The sequence below is a fragment of the Mauremys reevesii genome, linkage group 7 (assembly GCF_016161935.1).
Source record: "Mauremys reevesii isolate NIE-2019 linkage group 7, ASM1616193v1, whole genome shotgun sequence".
NCBI classification, from domain to species: Eukaryota; Metazoa; Chordata; order Testudines; family Geoemydidae; genus Mauremys; species Mauremys reevesii.
Window position 1 is genome coordinate 106,350,521 of NC_052629.1, and position 17,730 is coordinate 106,368,250.

General features: G+C 43.3%; 1 long non-coding RNA gene across 3 annotated transcripts in view; it reads left to right on the top strand.

The window, feature by feature from the left end:
- Positions 1–14,073, top strand: part of LOC120409075 — a 130,913-nt gene extending 116,840 nt beyond the window's left edge. The window contains exons 3-4 of one of the 3 annotated variants that reach the window (XR_005601091.1): positions 10,617–10,714; positions 13,987–14,073. This is a non-coding gene — a long non-coding RNA (uncharacterized LOC120409075). The remainder of the gene's footprint in view (positions 1–10,616; positions 10,715–13,986) is intronic. The other 2 variants (XR_005601094.1, XR_005601093.1) reach the window with 2 other exon arrangements.
- The last annotated feature ends 3,657 nt before the right edge of the window (positions 14,074–17,730 follow it).

Below are 17,730 nucleotides of genomic sequence, written 5' to 3' on the forward strand. Positions count from 1 at the left end.
CATTCTTGCGCTTTAAGGATTAAACTAATCTCTGGCCAAAGGGCAAACACAAGGCCTATGCATCCTGTAAACCTTCAAATAGGACTCAGGTCTCACTAACCTGTTGCATACACCTAATACTGTCTGTCTGGATGCAGGTAAATTTTACCCTAACATAATAAATAAATACAGTTTAAAGTTCAACATTAGTTCTGATTCATGATCTTTATTAGACTTCAAATAAATATGTCATGTTGGAGTTGAAGTAACACTGACATAAATATACCGTGGAACTATGTAAAACCACAAAAGTAGTGGTGGGGGAAGAGACAACAAATGGTCATTCAAGTCTGGGAAGAGAATGAAAATTCTCCACTAGTTCTGCTGGGTTTCCTGCTGGAAGATTATTCTTTTCACAAACAGCTGTCTGCATATCAATGAGTGTCCTGCTCTTCATCTAGGATCTAATGTACTGACATCATACAGGAGAAAAACCTCAGTTCTGGGGCTTCTGTTTCCCCCCAAGTCTATTTGCTGTAGCTCTTCCCTCCTGTGGCAGGCCACTCTCACTCCTACCTGGCTGGAGTCTTTTATTTCTCCTATGGAGTTTTCTATCATTTCACCCAAAAACAGTTCAAAATAAAGTCTTCTCTAGTCCATGCATTCACCCTCTTATCAGGGCTCCTCCCAGGCCTTTCCTGCTTCTAGTCTGTCCCAACCAAGACCCAGGAGTCTCTGATCTCCCTGAGCATCTCCCACCTCTGCAACTTCCTGCTGGCCTTATAGGGAAATCACCTTCTCCCTGCTCAGGTGTGCCTGCTTACTAACAGGCGGCAGTCCATCTAGCCTGTAAAGGAGCAAACCACCATTACACTGCCTGTTCTTTTTTTCTTGAGCAATTTTGTGTATCACAAGGCACTGGAAATCAGAAAAGATTCCAACAGTACATAACTGGCTTCCAGAAGTTTCACTGGATGCCATCAATGAAAATTTGATTTATAGACTGATAAAAAATACCAAAGCTTTTAAAAATGTTTTTGAATACGCAGCAAAACATAATGGTATAAATGTGTCCAGTCTTTTTATTACACTTGACTCCAGTCCTACAAATACTTACGAATATGCTTTACTCTGGTTGGAGAAATATTGTGGGCAGGGCTATGGTTGTAAAATTAGTAGCAGCAGCACTTGCTAGGTGCTTTCCAAACACTTCAGAAGAACCATCTCTGCTCCAAGAACCTCACAATCTAAGTACAGAAGTCGGAGGAAGAGGAATAACAATAGGAAGGCAATTTTGATACAAATCAACGAGACTCACTATAGAGACCATATAATAGAAGTAGGTCTCTAAGAGGCATTTAAATGTGGATTGGGTATGGGCCTTGCAAATAAATGCAAGGAGGATGTACCAAGCATAGGTGGCCATATGGAAGAAGGCATGGAGGTCAGTGCGAGAGAATTTGATAAACAGGTAGAGTAGGTTGGGAGCATTTATGGAGCAGAGGAGACATGAAGTTTGACACAGGAGTATAAATAGGGAGGGGCAGGTTATGAAGCTTATATTTGATACCCTATCAGAGGGGAAGCCAATGGAGGGATTCAAAGTTCTGCTACACAAATAGCTGGAATCACTGTAAAACACCTTGTATACTCACTTGCATCAGTAATTTTTTTTTAAAAAGTGACATCCCCAGCTGGTATAAATCAGTATAGCACTGCAGACGTCAATGAAACTGTGATCTATACAAGCCAAGTATCTGACCTGCTGTTTACAAATCCCAAATGTTCCACAAATGTGAGCACAAAACAACTAGCTATTTGAGAATTCATTACGGAACTTCACTAGTCATTCATTATCCTCATGTTCAAGAAGATTCAGCCAAAGAAGTGAAACAATACTATACAAGTTAGGTGACTAGTTGTACAGTATGTAAAATGAATGCCATCTAATCAAATTCAGCACTTGATGAACAATGCATTGGTTGAAAATTATTTGTCCAAACTATTCAGCAAATGCGTATGAACTATGAACAAGTTCTCAGCCATCAGGATTGGTTTGGGAATGATTATTCATCGCAAAATGGGCTCAACTTGTGAAATTATACCTTGTGCAGAGGCTTAGGACAAAGCTTAGGCATCACTTACATCCCATTAAAATTCTCAGAATACATGCAAAGACCTTGTTTTGGGCCTCTGCACGGGGATGATTTTCACCCTTGATGGCCAACTCTTTAAGGGAAGGCCCACGGGCTGGGCTTCCATAAGTAACAGAGGAGAGGGAGAAAACAGCAGTACAAAAAATGTTATATTCAAGCTAGAATATATTGCACAAAACACAGGGATGGGAGGGGATAAAAGAAATGCAAACAAGAAAGAATTGGAGAGTGTCTCTTCAAGAATCCACAGCGAAAAGCCGGTGTCAGAGAAATACAGTAAATCCCATAATAATTACACTGTAGACTTGATATTAAGTTTGCCTGAAGGATGCCACCTGGCTAGCGTTTTACTGACACAGCTGGTTATTTCCATTTTCCATGAAAGACTGGGGAAGCTGGGCAGCTCTCTGGACTGATGATTTGGTTTTATTTAAAGCCTTCAGTAAATAAAAATAAAGGCAAACTACGTGAATAATAAATCTGATATGGGTTTTGTGGATGCTTTTGCATTTTCCCGGAATAACCCCTGAACCTCAGCCAAAGTGAATATAGCCAGACTATCGATGGAAGGAGTCCATACAAGGAGGTGGGGGGGATGATTCTGTTTAAGTACAGTATTAACTGTTCGGGTCCACTCCATCCACCTAAGAAAGACACATTATAACAGGGGCAAAAGGGTAAACTGTCTTCTCGGTTACCACTGGAATCAATCCCATGTAACCACGTTGACCTTGTGGAGTCACACAGGCTTTATGTAGCTGAATCTGGGAAAATCTCACTTAAACCAGCCAAACTCTCAACTCTGTTGCTTTCAAGCAAGTTCCTCCTCACTAGAGTAAATGAGATCAGACTCACTCTTAGGGACAGGGTTTGAAGGTATCTACAGGCCTAAAGGTGCAGATAGGCGCCTGGTGGGATTTTCAAAAGCTCAAGCCTAACTCCTATCGCTAGCTAAATCTTTAAAAATCCAGCCTCAATTCTGGAAACTGTTCCAAGCATACAGGCTGTTGAACACAAAGCTGCATAGATTCAAATGCAGAGGTATACCCAGATGAAGCAGTTTGTAGGACTGAAATCTTGGTTTTGGAAACATGGCAACAGAGGTCACAAACTGATGAATGTTTTGCTCCATGACTCTTGCACAATGATTGTTTGCTGTTTCGTTTTAGGTGATTTTGTATCTCCTCAAGTGCTCCTTTTCTGCAAAATTGAACAGCTATTTTGAAATCCCAAACGTCCCCTAAAATAGAACTTTAATTTCAAAGCCACCTGACTCATCCAATGGGACCCAGATTGTTCAGGAACAGCTTAATTTTCTTTGAGGAAAGAAATTTGAGGAAATTTTTGTTTTTAAGACAAAAATTAATCAAATATGGTGATTTTTTTTCCAGCCTCAAGAGCTCAGGTTTGAGTGTGTGATGAAATGACATAAAAATGAGTAGTTTTGCCTTTTATTGCCCAGTTTTTCAGACGTATCCAGTGGCAATGCTTGTTGCCAAGATAGCCTGAGAGAGAAATGAATTCCAGAATGAAACTCTGTGTGTGTGTGTGTGTGTGTTTAAAATAAATAAATTATTCCCTCTTTTTGAATGTCTGGAGACACTTACAGACCGCTCTCCAAACTAACACAGATCAAGCTGGTAGGTAGGTAATGTTGATAATATTAAAAATGTATCTTGCATTTATAAACTTCCTTTCACACCTGAGGCATCCCAGAGCATTCTGTAAATTAGGAGCCACATCCTGGGCCCTGCTTTATCTGCTTTATGTCACTCCTGCAGAGTAAAGCTACCCTAAACCTGTCTTAACCAGCACCTTGAAGAATCCCTAGTGGATTCTTGGGTGGCTTAGAGCAGATGCACTGACTCCTGCCCTTCCCCCTCTGTGCTCATAGGGTAGAGGGAGTGGATGGGGCAAAGACTTGTCTGCATTTGGTCTCTGGGTCAGGGGAAGTATCAGTGTGACTTAAAGTCACTTCCAACATGCTTGGCACATGGCCTCGGGGGAGGATCTGGGCCTTTGGTTTTGTTAACTTCAATGACTAATGACATTTTGGTGAAAGGACATCTTTGATAAAGCTTCAACACCACTGCACCTTCAATTAAGATCGACGAGCTCACAATAAACATCTTCAGAGACACACAGCATGTCCTCTAGCACAGTGGTCTCCAAAGTGGGGTGCGCAAGAGGATCCTTGGGGGTGCGCGGCAGGAGGAGCGCTTTTTTTTCCACTTCATCAGTTCGGGCGGGAGTCCAAGCGGCTTTTTGTTTTGTTTTGGCAGTTCGGGCGGGAGTTTTGTTCCAGAAAGTGGAGGAATTAACTAGGGCGACAGCCATTTTAGACTGGATTCTGATTAACAGGGCGGAATTGGTAGCAAATCTGAAGGTGGAAGGCAGTTTGAGTGACAGTGATCATGAAATGAGGATTTCATGATTTCTAAGGAAAGGAAGGTGTGGGAGCAGCAGAATAAGGACAAGGGACTTAAAAAAAGCAGACTTTAATAAACTCAGAGAACTGATAGATAAGGTCCCATGGGAAGAAAATCTAAGGAAAAAAGTAATTCAGGAGAGCTGGCAGTTTCTCAAGGAGACAATATTAAAGGCACAACTGCAGACTATCCGCAGGCAAAGGCAAGATTGGAAGAATAGTAAGAGGCCAATATGGCTCCATCAGGAGCTCTTTGATTACTTAAAAATCAAAGAGGAATCCTAGAAAAAGTGGAAACATGGACAAATTTCTATGGATGAATACAAAAGAACAGCACAAGCATGTAGGGACAAAATCAGAACGGCTAAGGCACGAAATGAGTTACACCTAGCAAGTGACATAAAAGCAGGGGCGGCTCTAGGAATTGCGCCGCCCCAAGCAGGGCGGCACGCAGCGGGGGGCGCTCTGGCGGTCACCGGTCCCGCGGCTCTGGTGGACCTCCTGCAGACGTGTCTGCAGAGGGTCCGCTGGTCCCGCGGCTCCGGTGGACCTCCCGCAGGCGTGCCTGCGGATGCTCCACCGAAGCCGCGGGACCAACGGACCCTCCACAGGCACGCCTGCGGGAGGTCCACAGGAGCCGCCTGCCACCCTCCTGTGGCACGCCGCCCCAAGCGCGTGCTTGGCGCGCTGGGGTCTGGAGCCGGCCCTGCATAAAAGGCAATAACAAGAGGTTCTTTAAATACATTAGGAGCAGGAGCAAGAGGAAAGAAAGTGAGGGTCTGTTACCCTGAAAAATGGGGTTTGGGATGCTGCTATAATAACCTTATGATTGCCCACTTGGTGTGTTCTTTCTGAGGTAAACGTTTCCAGGGTTGTTAAGGAAACAATAAAGGACACGGATATATATAACTCTTTCCCAAAACAAAATACCCTTTTTATTGCTGTAACTAATAATTGCTAATACAGTGTGTCCTGAAATCCTAAACAAAACACAAAATCCCTGAGACAGAATCCCTTATTGCTAAAGAGCATTCAAACTACAATAGCATATAGTTCAAATGATTTTAAGCAAAGTGATTTGTTACAAGTGGCCGCTGACAGCAGATCTTAAAGAACTGTTAGAGATGCTGAACTTTTGTGAAAATTGAAAGGAAAGTGAATGGCTCAAGTAGAGATGAGGCCACGATGCAAAAATTCAATACCAGATCCAGATTTCAACTGCCATCCCTTTTCCACCAAAGTTTGGGGATAGTCCTGTCCAGAGTTCTGGGCTTGACCCATCTCATTTAAAACCTCCATGTTTCTCTCCACATGCCCATTTACTATTAAAGTTGTTTTGCCATGATAGTTGCACCAAGAGGGGACTGAACTTTCCATTGTAATGCATTGGTTTTGCTATGGGTACAATGGCAGGACCAGTTCATGTAAGACACCGTCATGGTAAAATAATGTCAGCAAGGTAAGCAGGGGGAGCTGTACCTTTTTTATAACTCCTTTTTCTGAGCTCTTCTTGTAAATTTAGTTAAATGTCAGGATGTTCCCACTGGTAAACTTGGCAGCACTACAAGTCCCATCCTGCTGAATGTAGCTGGTATGTTAGACACAGTGTGCACAGTGTCATTTTGGATATGAAAATACTTTTTCCTACTGTGTTCCGCAACGGCACAACATTCCTCCTTCTGTCACTTGTAGCTATATGCTTGGATCTGCTTCCCCCAGCACTGTGGGTTCCCAAAACACCATCTGAGGACTGTTGAGTAAGGGATCAGATGTGCGTGGTTCCAGAGAAGAAAGCTATTTGATTAAATCTCTGGACTAAGAGATCGTCCTGAACCAGACCCAGCTCTGCTCTGATTGCCCCATCCGTGTCTCTGGAATTTTCTGTCATTTAGATGTTGACCGTGTTTGTGCACTTTAACATAGTGCTCTTTGAAACAGTACGGCGAATCAGGGCAACCACTCTGGGCCCCACGCTTTGGGGGACCCCACGGGCTGGCGTGATTGGCCAGAGCAGTCAATCCCGGAAGTGATGGAGCTGGTCCCAGAAGTGACGAACGGCCCTGGTAAAAGGAACCTTTAGTGCACGCCAAACAGGGACCAATTAATGTACAAGAGGTTAGTGCACTTTTAGAAATCACACCTATCTAGAGTGCATGTAGACAAGCCCTACGTTTCTAGCCCTTACCATTGTGAGTGTAGCCTTACAAATGAGAAATGGTGCAGTGTTGCCTTCTTGAAACAATAACTCTGGGGCACACAGTCTCCTGCCCCTTCATCTCAGTGGGGCACTAACTCCGGAGACTACTGAGAACTCCCATATTAGAAGAAAAATCCCATTCTGGGACTGTAGGTAGAGTTGGGGAGTGTGGAGAGACTCTGTTCTGTGGTTGGAGTTCGGGCAAACTACCACCTTCTCCTCCCCACCCCCCTGAAGTGTGACATAGCTTGAATCCTGGTAAACACGTGTGTTGCGACAATAGTCCAAATCTTTGCTGCTCAAGAACCAGAGATATGTACCTGAGGGTGCTGTAATTGCACAGCCAGTTGAGTGGGACTAGGGAACATCCAACAGCAGACAAACCACAGGCTGATGTTGCTGGGTAGTAGTGATGTGTGTGGTGAAGATATGAGTAAGCCTGTGTGTGATTGAGCTATGGACATGGAGGGGAAACATTTGTGCCAGCAGGATTGAGAGTGTGCTCATAGTTGGAATTACCTGAGCTCATTTTTCACTAGGGTATTAATAAGCTGCATTTCTGAAGCAGAAGACAAGTAGCAGCATAGAGAAGAAGTGGCACGTTGGAGACATTCTAGCTGTCTCACGCCTCCCTCCTGTCATCCTACCCTACCATGCAGCCGGTGATAATTCATCAACCTTTTGGCACTTTGTTGTTTATTTCAGTAAAATGGAATTTATGATGATCTTGGAATTTTCAAAAATGTGCCATTCCAAAGTTATAACTGAGTGAATGGGACTATTAAATGAAATGCTGGAAAATAGTTGCTCCTAAAATCTCTCTTTCTCTGTGTTTATATCTCAGTTTGGTGTCTTTTATTCCTTTAAAATGAGAATAAGTCAAGGATCTCTTATAAAGGACCCTTTGTACAGAGCTCTTGGATATGTAGGGGAAAGCAAGCACCTGTTGTTATGTATAAATTCTCCAATGTGTTGTCTGTTTACTGGAGGGTTAGGATGGCCTTGTGTCTAAAGCAAGCTCTGGGAGCAAGTAAATGTGAATTCTAGTTTTGGATCTACCACTGAGTTGCTGTGGGGCTTTTCTTCCAACCATAGAGAAAACAGCATAACAAAACAGCTGCTGTGCAGTAGAGACCAACTGAGGAGAAAGTTTGGGTCCAGATATCAACTAGGTTTGAGGCCAAATCGTCGAACTGATTTGAGATTTATGGTGCTGAAATCTCACAGGCTCCTAAGATCTTGCTTAAAATAGGGCACTCCTCAAAGATTTCCAACATTAGGCTGGAATCTTATCAGAGTGGTTGCTTTTTATGAAGTTCCAGCCATATCTAAAACAGGCATCTTCTAACTCCAAGCCAAAGCAAGCTGGTCTACACTGCACTTTCGTTGTTAAAACTTTTGTTGCTCAAGGGTGTGAGAAAAACAACAAAAGTTTTAATGACCAAAAGCGCCAGTGTGGACAGCACTTTGTCGGCGGGAGACGTGTTCTTGGCAACAAAGCTACCCCTCCTCATTGGGGATGGTTTTATTTTGTCGCCGGGAGAGATATTAGCTCCCCAGAGGCAACAGCAAGGAAAGTAACCAACACCTGAGTGGGGTGTCAAACAACCCATCAACAGCCATTATCCAGCAAGGGAGCTATAGTTCAATGACTCACCTGCATGAGGCCTCACCAGGGGAACTGCTCAACCTTGCTTGGAGAGATTCAGCAACGCCCCCATGGCATGCCTGGACTTGTGCTCCCCAAGCACATGGACTGAGGGTATAAAACAGACAGAGTGGACACATACTGGGCCCTTCTCCTGCTCCCACCTTCGCTGCAAGCAACCAAGATGCTGAGAAGAAGACAAGACTCCAACAGAGGAGACTGGCCCAGGTTTAAGGAACAAACCTGTATATTAAGGACTGCAATATCCAGTGGGGGGTGGGGGAGGGGACTGCTTAATCTAGTTGCTGCCCAGTCTAATAGGGTTGAGAGTTTATACTGCGTGCTTATATTTTATTTTATTTTGGTAACCACTCTGACTTTTTGCCTATCACTTAATACCACTTGAAATCTATCTTTGTAGTTAATAAATTAGTTTGTTTATTGTGCCTGAAGCAGTGTGTTTGGTTTGAAGCGTGTCAGAGACTCCCCTTGGGATAACAAGCCTGGTACATATCAATTTCTTTGTTAAATTGACAAAGTCATATAAGCTTGCAGTGTCTAGGGTGATCAGACAGCAAATCTGAAAAATCGGGACGGGAGTGGGGGGGTAATAGGAGCCTATATAAGAAAAAGATCCAAAAATCAGGACTGTCCCTATAAAATCAGAACTTATGGTCACCCTAGCAGTGTCCAATGGGCATAACTGGACACTGGAAGACAGACGTTCCTAGGTTTGTGTCTGGGACCGAAGATATTGGCTAGTTTCATTCAGTTGCAAGTAGCTGGGAGCAGTTGACATGCCAGACACTGTGTGTGAACAGCCCAGGAGTGGGGGTTCTCACAGCAGAGCAGGGTAAGTCTGGCTCCCAGAGTCAAGGATTGGAGTGACCTAGCAGATCACCGGTCTGGATAACACCAGGGGAACGTCACAAAAGCTTAAATGTTGCATCACCCTTCAAACGGTAGGGAAATGTGCATGCAATACACCTTGTGCCACAATATTTACGTAGGTACAGCAACAGGACACAAGGATAACATTTTCAGCAAGGGGGAAGAAGAGACGGATCACAGTAATGGGCACAAGGGCCCTGAAAATTAGTTAAATGTCATCAGAGGAAGCCAGCATCTTCAAATGCATGTCAAAGTTGGATGCCATGCAGGCTATTGGTTAGAGTAGAGGACTGGGTATATGGAGCCTTGTATTCTATCCTCAGCTCTGCCACTGACTAACCATGGGATCTTGGGGAAGTCACTCTCACCACTCAATGCCTCAGCTTCCATGTCTGTAAAATGCTAAAATTTACCCCACCTTTTTCACAAGCGATTAATTGATGAAAGTTTATGAACTGCATTCTGATAATCCCATGGAAGATGCTATTCAAGTACAAAGAATTCATTATTGATTACATGACCCCTGCAAACCTGCCTCTTCCTCCTTTCTTCTGCTATTTCTGGTTTAGCTGGATGGACTGGTAATCACACAAGAAGCCTATTCTTGTGAGCCTCCCATCCAATTTTTGCAAATTCCAGAAGTTCAGATTAGTTCAGAAAAGCTTGAAATAAGTCTCCAAACTTCGGGCTGCTTATGTGAATAACCACTTGAAGGCTAAACCTGTAACTAAATCTGAATTTTGCTAAATCTTGTATTTTTATAGGGAACCAAACAAACCCCTCCCAGATCTGAACATCACTGAATTTGGGGGTGTTGGAAAGCCAGATACAGCTCTGGATCAGAATTCTGGGGGCCCCAGCCTGTGCTCTTTAATTGCGATTGTACGTGTTATCAAGCTGGTTACATAGTAATCATGGAGATTTTAGGTATCCAGTTACAACAGTGATGGAATCCAGGTAGGGTAGGCAGAAGCACAGTGGGGTCATATTTGTTGATATTCATGCCACCACTGGGATTTAATGAAAATGCTCACAAATTGTAAAAGTTTCATGAATTTTAGCATGAATGATTTATTCATGCCACGTGATATTTCTTATTTGTTGTTCACCACTGTCCTCTTTAGAAGGTTTGTCATCCAATCAGAGCAGAAACAATACCATCTGACTCCAATGACCATCAAACACACCTGTGAATAACCAATACTGAACAAAGAACAGGAGTACTTGTGGCACCTTAGAGACTAACAAATTTATTTCAGCACACATTTGTTAGTCTCTAAGGTGCCACAAGTACTCCTGTTCTTTTTGCGGATACAGACTAACACGGCTGCTACTCTGAAACCTGTCAATACTGAACAGTTGAAGCAAAGAGTTGGAGAACACCCCATAAGCTGGAAAATTACTCATCCTAACTGGTGAATATTTGCTATGAACAGATCAGCAGTCTATTTCCTGGGTGTTCAGACCTGGTTTACATTTGTTCTTTGCTACAGCCATAGCACTGTAATTATCCATAGTATTCATGGATCTTTTTCCTATTGTCATTTAGTGTGAGTGTTACTGGTAAGAGATTAAGTGTTTGTGATATCCATCTGAATTTGTCCAATAGATGACAACCTGCAAGAAGATAGGGAACTGGATGTGGATTTTTGATGGTCCACAGAGACCTTGGGTCACTGGTTCAGTTTCCCTTGTATCAGTAACGTATGAAACTTGCACTTATATAATAGCTTACTATGGTGGCTTACTAGGAATGAGACAGTGGCCTCAGTCCTGTTGCCTCTGTCTGTACATCACACAAGCTCCCTCACAATTGGTACTTGTTGACAGTCTCAACAGAGATGCCAAGGAATTAATGAAGACGGGAACTGAACTTCTCTCTCTTAACCCTGGAAGTAGTTCCTCAAGTAATGATTGAAGCACATTGGTTGAACTAAGGTGCAGGGCAAGCTTGACAAGCCACTGCTCATGTTGTACCTTTCCCTTGGGGAGAGGACTTCACTCCCCAGGGCACTCAATCCAGAGCCTTTCACAAGCACTAAATGTCATTTAAAAAATAATGTGGGGTTCATTTCTCTAAGCTGGATATTGCCATGCATGGTCTCCGATCAAATATTTATCCAAGAATGCACCAAATCTGTGAGAGGTTCAGGGTATATTTGAGTATAAAATAAAAACATGGCCCCAGTTTAAAGAGACAGCTAAGTGGCACAGTGTGTCCTCAGGATTCAGCATGTACCTTTTAAACAGGTTTCTATTTCTATATAAAACATGAGAGGAGTTTAGTCAAAATGGAAAACCAAAGTACAGTAACTCCTCACTTAAAGTCGTCCCGGTTAACATTGTTTTGTTGTTACATTGCTGATCAATTAGGGAACATGCTCATTTAAAATTGTGCAATGCTCCACTCTTACATTGTTTGGCTGCCTGCTTTCTCCACAGCTGGCAACCTCCTTATGCCCCCCTCCTCCCCACAGCGCCTCCCGCCCGCTGGCAGACCCCGTGGATCAGTGCCTTCCCCCTACTTCCCCCACCTCCTGCCTGCAGCAGTCAGCTAGCTTGCGGCATTTAGGAAGCAGGAGGGAGGGGGAGGAGCAAGGACTCAGCATGCAGGCTCCACCTCCCTCCCCTGCCTCCTGAACACCACAAACCAGCTGATTGCCCGGGGCAGGAGGCAGGGCGGGGAGGGAGGGGGAGCCTGCGCACCAAGTCCTCGCTCTCTCCCCCCTGCCTCCTAAAGGCTACAAGCCAGCTGATTGCCCCGGGCAGGAGGGAGGGGGAGGAGTGAGGATTCGGCGCGCCTCCCACCTCCCTCCCCTGCCTCCTGCCCATGGCAATCAGCTGGCTTGCAGCGTCCAGAAGGGAGTGGAGGGAGGGGGGAGGAGTGAGGACATGGCATGCAAAGTAAAGGGGGCAGAGGTGGGGGGGAGAAGAGGTGGGTCAAGGGTGGGGGCTTGGGGAAAGGGGTGGAGTGGATGGGCCGAGGGTTGAGCCCTCTGCCCCCGGCAAAGTCAGTGCCTGTGCAAGAGGAGCAGCCTGACAATCCATCCTCTTCCACTCTCTGACTCCACCACCTCAACCAAGCTTCATACTCAGCAGTGATGATTGTTGTAGTATTAAATTGTTTCTTTAAAATTGTTTAAAACTTATACTTGTATTAAATTACTTGTTTAAAATTGTTTAAAAATGTATATAATGCCTTTTGCCTGGCAAAAAAAAATTCCCTGGAACTTAACCCCCCTTATTTACATTAATTCTTATGGGGAAATTGGATTTGCTTAACATCGTTTCGCTTAAAGTCGCATTTTTCAGGAACATAACTACAACGTTAAGCGAGGAGTTATTGTACTGTTTGTTTGCACTTATTTACAATCCCACATAGAGTAGGAGAGAGAGCCCTGGTCTCCCGGCTAATTTCCACCTCAGGTTGTTACTGTGCATTCTGGCCTATTTACACTCCCCTGGAGAAAGCAGGCAGCCAAACAATGTAAGAGTGGAGCATTGCACAATTTTAAATGAGCATGTTCCCTAATTGATCAGCAATGTAACAACAATGAAATGATGTTAAGCAAATCCAATTTCCCCATAAGAATTAATGTAAATAAGGGGGGTTAAGTTCCAGGGAATTTACTTAGATACATTGTTTTCCTTTTTCTTTTCTACACTGTTGGTAGATAGTAATGTTGCTGTTAAACAGGGACTGTGGTTCCCTTTTGTTCCCCCCCAATACGTTGCTGCATTTCAGTGGTGAAGGAAGTCAATCATACACATATGGGGCCAGGTCAGAACTGGTGTAAATTGATGTAACTCCTCAGAAGAGCAACACCTGCTGAGGATCTGGTCCATGAAGTCTTGCATGTAATTTTTTTTGCTAATTACAGATGCTATATAAATCTTTGTTAATTCACTTTAATTATTTTATTATAATAGATATTTAAGGCCAGACTTCCAAACAACTAGAAATCTAAATGGCCATTTACATGCACAGTCACAGGAGCTGCATATACACATGAGATTCAAAACTGCATATACAACTATTGCATATAGTCTTTTAGTAATTCCCCGACTATTCAAAAATCTGGCCTTTTAGGGACCTTCTGAGCTTGTGCAAAACTCCCGTTACCTTCAATGAGTTAGCCTGTGATGTGTCTTGTTTTGTTCTGAACTGTTAAAAAATATGTAGTGTTTTTTTTTTAAATCTCTCCAAAGCCTAGCAAGGGAATTAAGAACATGGAAGACTGCCCAGTAATTACTCAGTATTGGGCGATGATACACGCACCACTAAGCCACATGCCACAGTGAGGACTATCATTTACAATTGAGAATTGCAGCATCCAATGTTCTACTTACCATACCAAGAGAGCCTACCCCTTAGTCTGCTGTGGCTCATAGGTTTCATTGCTATGTGTCTGGGTTAGCTGGATGACCCGTGGTGAGCAGGTGATGTTTATCATCTGATTCCGCAGTCTATCACATGCACATTCATGTAGTTATCTGTGTCACATATATGTGTAGGATAGATTAGATTAGAGGTCAGGTCATGACCCAGGTAGTTTAGTCATACAGGGTGAAGATATTGGGGGGTGGGAATAACACCCTTCCTACATATATGTGTCTTCCCTGAACTTTGGGTCCAGATGCATAGGGGCAAGTGGGCACTGCTTTCTGATTCATGTTTCCTTCCCAGATCTCCTCCAGAAGTTGTTCTAACTTGCCATTGGATGTCAAACTGGCCACAGTACAGTTCCATGGTCTGATGGAGAGTGTATAAAGGTAACATAAAAGCCACCTATACCCTCCTTTGGATCCTGCAGATCATCTGGTCCCAAGGATCAGGGTCCAGGACTGGATGTGATCTGGATCAGAGCCCTGTAGTGGGACTGGGATTCTGCAGGTCCTACAGGACTCACTGCCATAATAGATGGAGCTGGTAAAATGTACTGTATTGTGGGCAGGATTGGGTGGTACAAAACAAAACCACTGTGGTAATTTGTGGAAAAATACTTTATTTTTGTAATACTTAAATTTAAGTGAGAGAGAGAAAGAGACTTGGTGTCTATTATAACAGGAGTTAAAGTATTTTTTTTACATACTTTAAGCAAGATTTGTTTTATTCTTTTAGTGGTAAAATTGTGTCTGAATTCCATTTATAGATTTAATATATTAATTGACCTTTTTTACTTTTTTGTAGCATGGGGGAATCTGTCTCTCTTGCAGGATTTAAGGTCTTTGCAGATGGGAGAGGAATGAAAATGCAAGAAACAATGTGGGAGCAGGTGGGAGTTATTATTGTGGGATGGGAGGGGAACAGGATTTAAAAAATAGTCCCCTGCAGGGCTCTAATCTGGATCTCATTTTACCTGAACTCCAAAGTTCATGGGGTCTCAGATAAATGATCCTGGCTTCTCCAGTCTCTAAAAATACTGTTTTCTCTGTTTTCTCTTTTTAATCCATGTGGCAAACAATTTCAGATCTTCCTCTCCTACCTCAGGCTACTGAAAAGAATTGAAATGAACATGATGTTTTGCATTTAAAAGGACAACAGCCGTGACCCCAATTCTGACCTCCACTTTCTCTTCCTTATTTAGTAGCTGTTTGCAAAGTCAGCGTAACTCTTTATATGTGTGTGTGTGTGGGGGGGGGTTAATGCACTTCCTTCAAAACAAAAGGTTAATGGGTATAAAACAAAAAGTCATTGTCAGCTGCCTCTCACTAACAACCTTCCTCTCTCTCTCTCTCTCTCTCTCTCTCTCTCTCTGTCACACACACACACACACACACTCACTGCTTTTACATCCACTTCCATGAGTGACAAGGCACAGGTTCCCTACCAGTGTGACAGAGGAGGTAAACAACTAGAGTATGCTGTATTTACCATGCCGTTCCATTCCATCCCATATCTTACCAAAAGCTCAGTACTGACTCTAGTAGCTTTCATGCAACAAATCAAAAATTGCTTTGTACATAACAGTTAATAAAACCAGATAGTGCAATAATTCGCTACTGGATTTTTATTAACGCTCATGTAAATCATACAGGCCTCCCTAAGACTTTTTCCCTTTAAGCCCAGCAGGAATTTACGCACTAAAAGCTAAATGAGAGGCCTACATTCTAAACTTTGGGCTCAGTAGGGCCCCTTGATTTAAAAAAAAGAGACCTCTTTAGTCTCATGGCAAAAGTCAGTGACCCACATTCTCTGGGGTGTCCAAGCTGTGCTTACAGCTGGACAGGAGGATGGGGAGGGCAAAAATATCTTGACACCACCTTTGTGGATTACTGATACTGGCTCTAGCCAGGAGCCAGTTCACTAATTGGTGCAACTCAGAGCAGCCTCAAGGCTACTCTGAATTGTGCCTTGCTATCCCTAAGTGGCTTTCTGGCACATGGGGATCACAGCAGCATTCTGGCCATGGCCCATTTTCCCTGGACATGCCATCTATGCTGGGAGCCAGGAGAGGGGTGGTATTGAACTGCTACACAACCAGATTTCTCTACATAGGGGGATTCCTCAGGATGCTCCTTTGCAGCCCATTTGCATCATCAGAGCAGCACAAAGGGGCCGTAGTGTTCGCGAAACTCTGGGGTAATGTCTGTAAAGCGATTTGGAGACGTACTGTGTCTGTGCACAGCTTTTGCACAGACCTCAGGACAGAACGTGCCCACAGAGCCAAAGCTTGATCCTACCTCCTTCGCTGGAACTACTGATCAAAGAGAGGGTAGTAAATTAATGGGAGTATGGTAACAGATTCAGGCCTGCAATGAGTGAAAAGGTAGATGACCAAGATCTGACTCTGGCTGTACACATAAAAAGAACAGGTTTGAAATCAATATGTTATCTATCCAGTTGCCATGGCAGAGGTTTGAGCCGAATGGATGAAATTGTCCCTTCTTATCTAAAATCCTAGTGGGTGCATTTTGCACCAGCTGGAGTTTGTACAGAGCCCTATTAGGGAAGCCAGCCAATAAAGAATTACAGTAATCTAATCTGGCTGTGATTAAAGTGTGAATAACCATTTCAGTGTCTCACTGGAAAATTACCACAACTTGCCAATGCTCCTTAAATGGTAGCAAGAGAGACTGTGATGATGTAGTCAAATTGCTTCTCAGAAGACAGAGCAGGGGTCACTTAAGACCACCAGACTCTTAAACAATAAAGAGGAAACCGTCTTTTTTTAATCAGAAGAAACAATGGATTACTGAGTGACTGGGCAACAAAATGGCAGATGAAATTTAATGTTGATAAATGCCAGGTAATGGACATTGGAAAACATAATCCCAACTATACGTATAAAATGATGGGGTCTAAATTAGCTGTTGCCACTCAAGAACGAGATCTTGGAGTCACTGTGGATAGTTCTCTGAAAACATCCACTCAATGTGCAGCAGCAGTCAAAAAAGCTAATAGAATGTTGGGAATCATTACAAAAGGGGTAGATAACAAGACAGAAAATATCATATTGCCTCTCTATAAATCCATCGTACGCCCACATCTTGAATACTGCATGCAGAGGTGGTCACCCCATCTCAAAAAAGATATAGTTTGGAATTGGAAAAGGTATCGAAAAGAGCAGCAAAAATGATTAGGGATATGGAACAGCTTCCATGTGAAGAGAGATTAATAAGATTGGGATTTTTCAGCTTGGAAAAGAGACAACTAAGGGGGGATATGATAGAAGTCTATAAAATCATGACTGATGTGGAGAAAATAAATAAGGAAGTGTTAGTTACTCCTTCTCATAACACAAGAACTAGGGGTCACCAAATGAAATTAATAGTCAGCAGATTTAAAACAAACAAAAGGAAGTATTTCTTCACACAATGCACAGTCAACCTATGGAATTCTTTGCCAGAAGATGTTGTGAAGGCCAAGTCTATAACAGGGTTCAAAAAAAGAACTAGATAAGTTCATAGAGGATAGGTCCATCACTGGCTATTAGCCAGAATGGACAGGGATGGTGTCCCTAGCTCTGTTTGACAGAAGCTGGTAATGGATCACTTGATGATTACCTGTTCTGTTCATTCCCTTTGGGTCACCTGGCATTGGCCACTCTTGGAAGACAGGATACTGGGCTAGATGGACCTTTGGTCTGACCCATTATGGCCATTCCTATGTTCTTATGTAAAAAGAACCCAAGGATAGGCCCAACTCTGTGATGAGCTCCCTTCGTTCCCATTGGTGTCAATGATTATCAAGGACGTTCAGTGTCTCGCAGGATCTGCCCTGTCCTGCACTGCCCAGGATCAGTTCCAATATTCTTATAGCATTTGCTTGGGAGCGAACATGTCAGGTAAGATTGCAAAATAATTTCCATTCTAAGCACCTGTTTCCAGGCCTTCATGTTTCCCAGATAATCACTTCTTAGGGTCACTTTGGAGCAAAAACCCTTCCACCATTTTGGAGTGTGGACGACTGAAGAAAAAGGACTCTTTT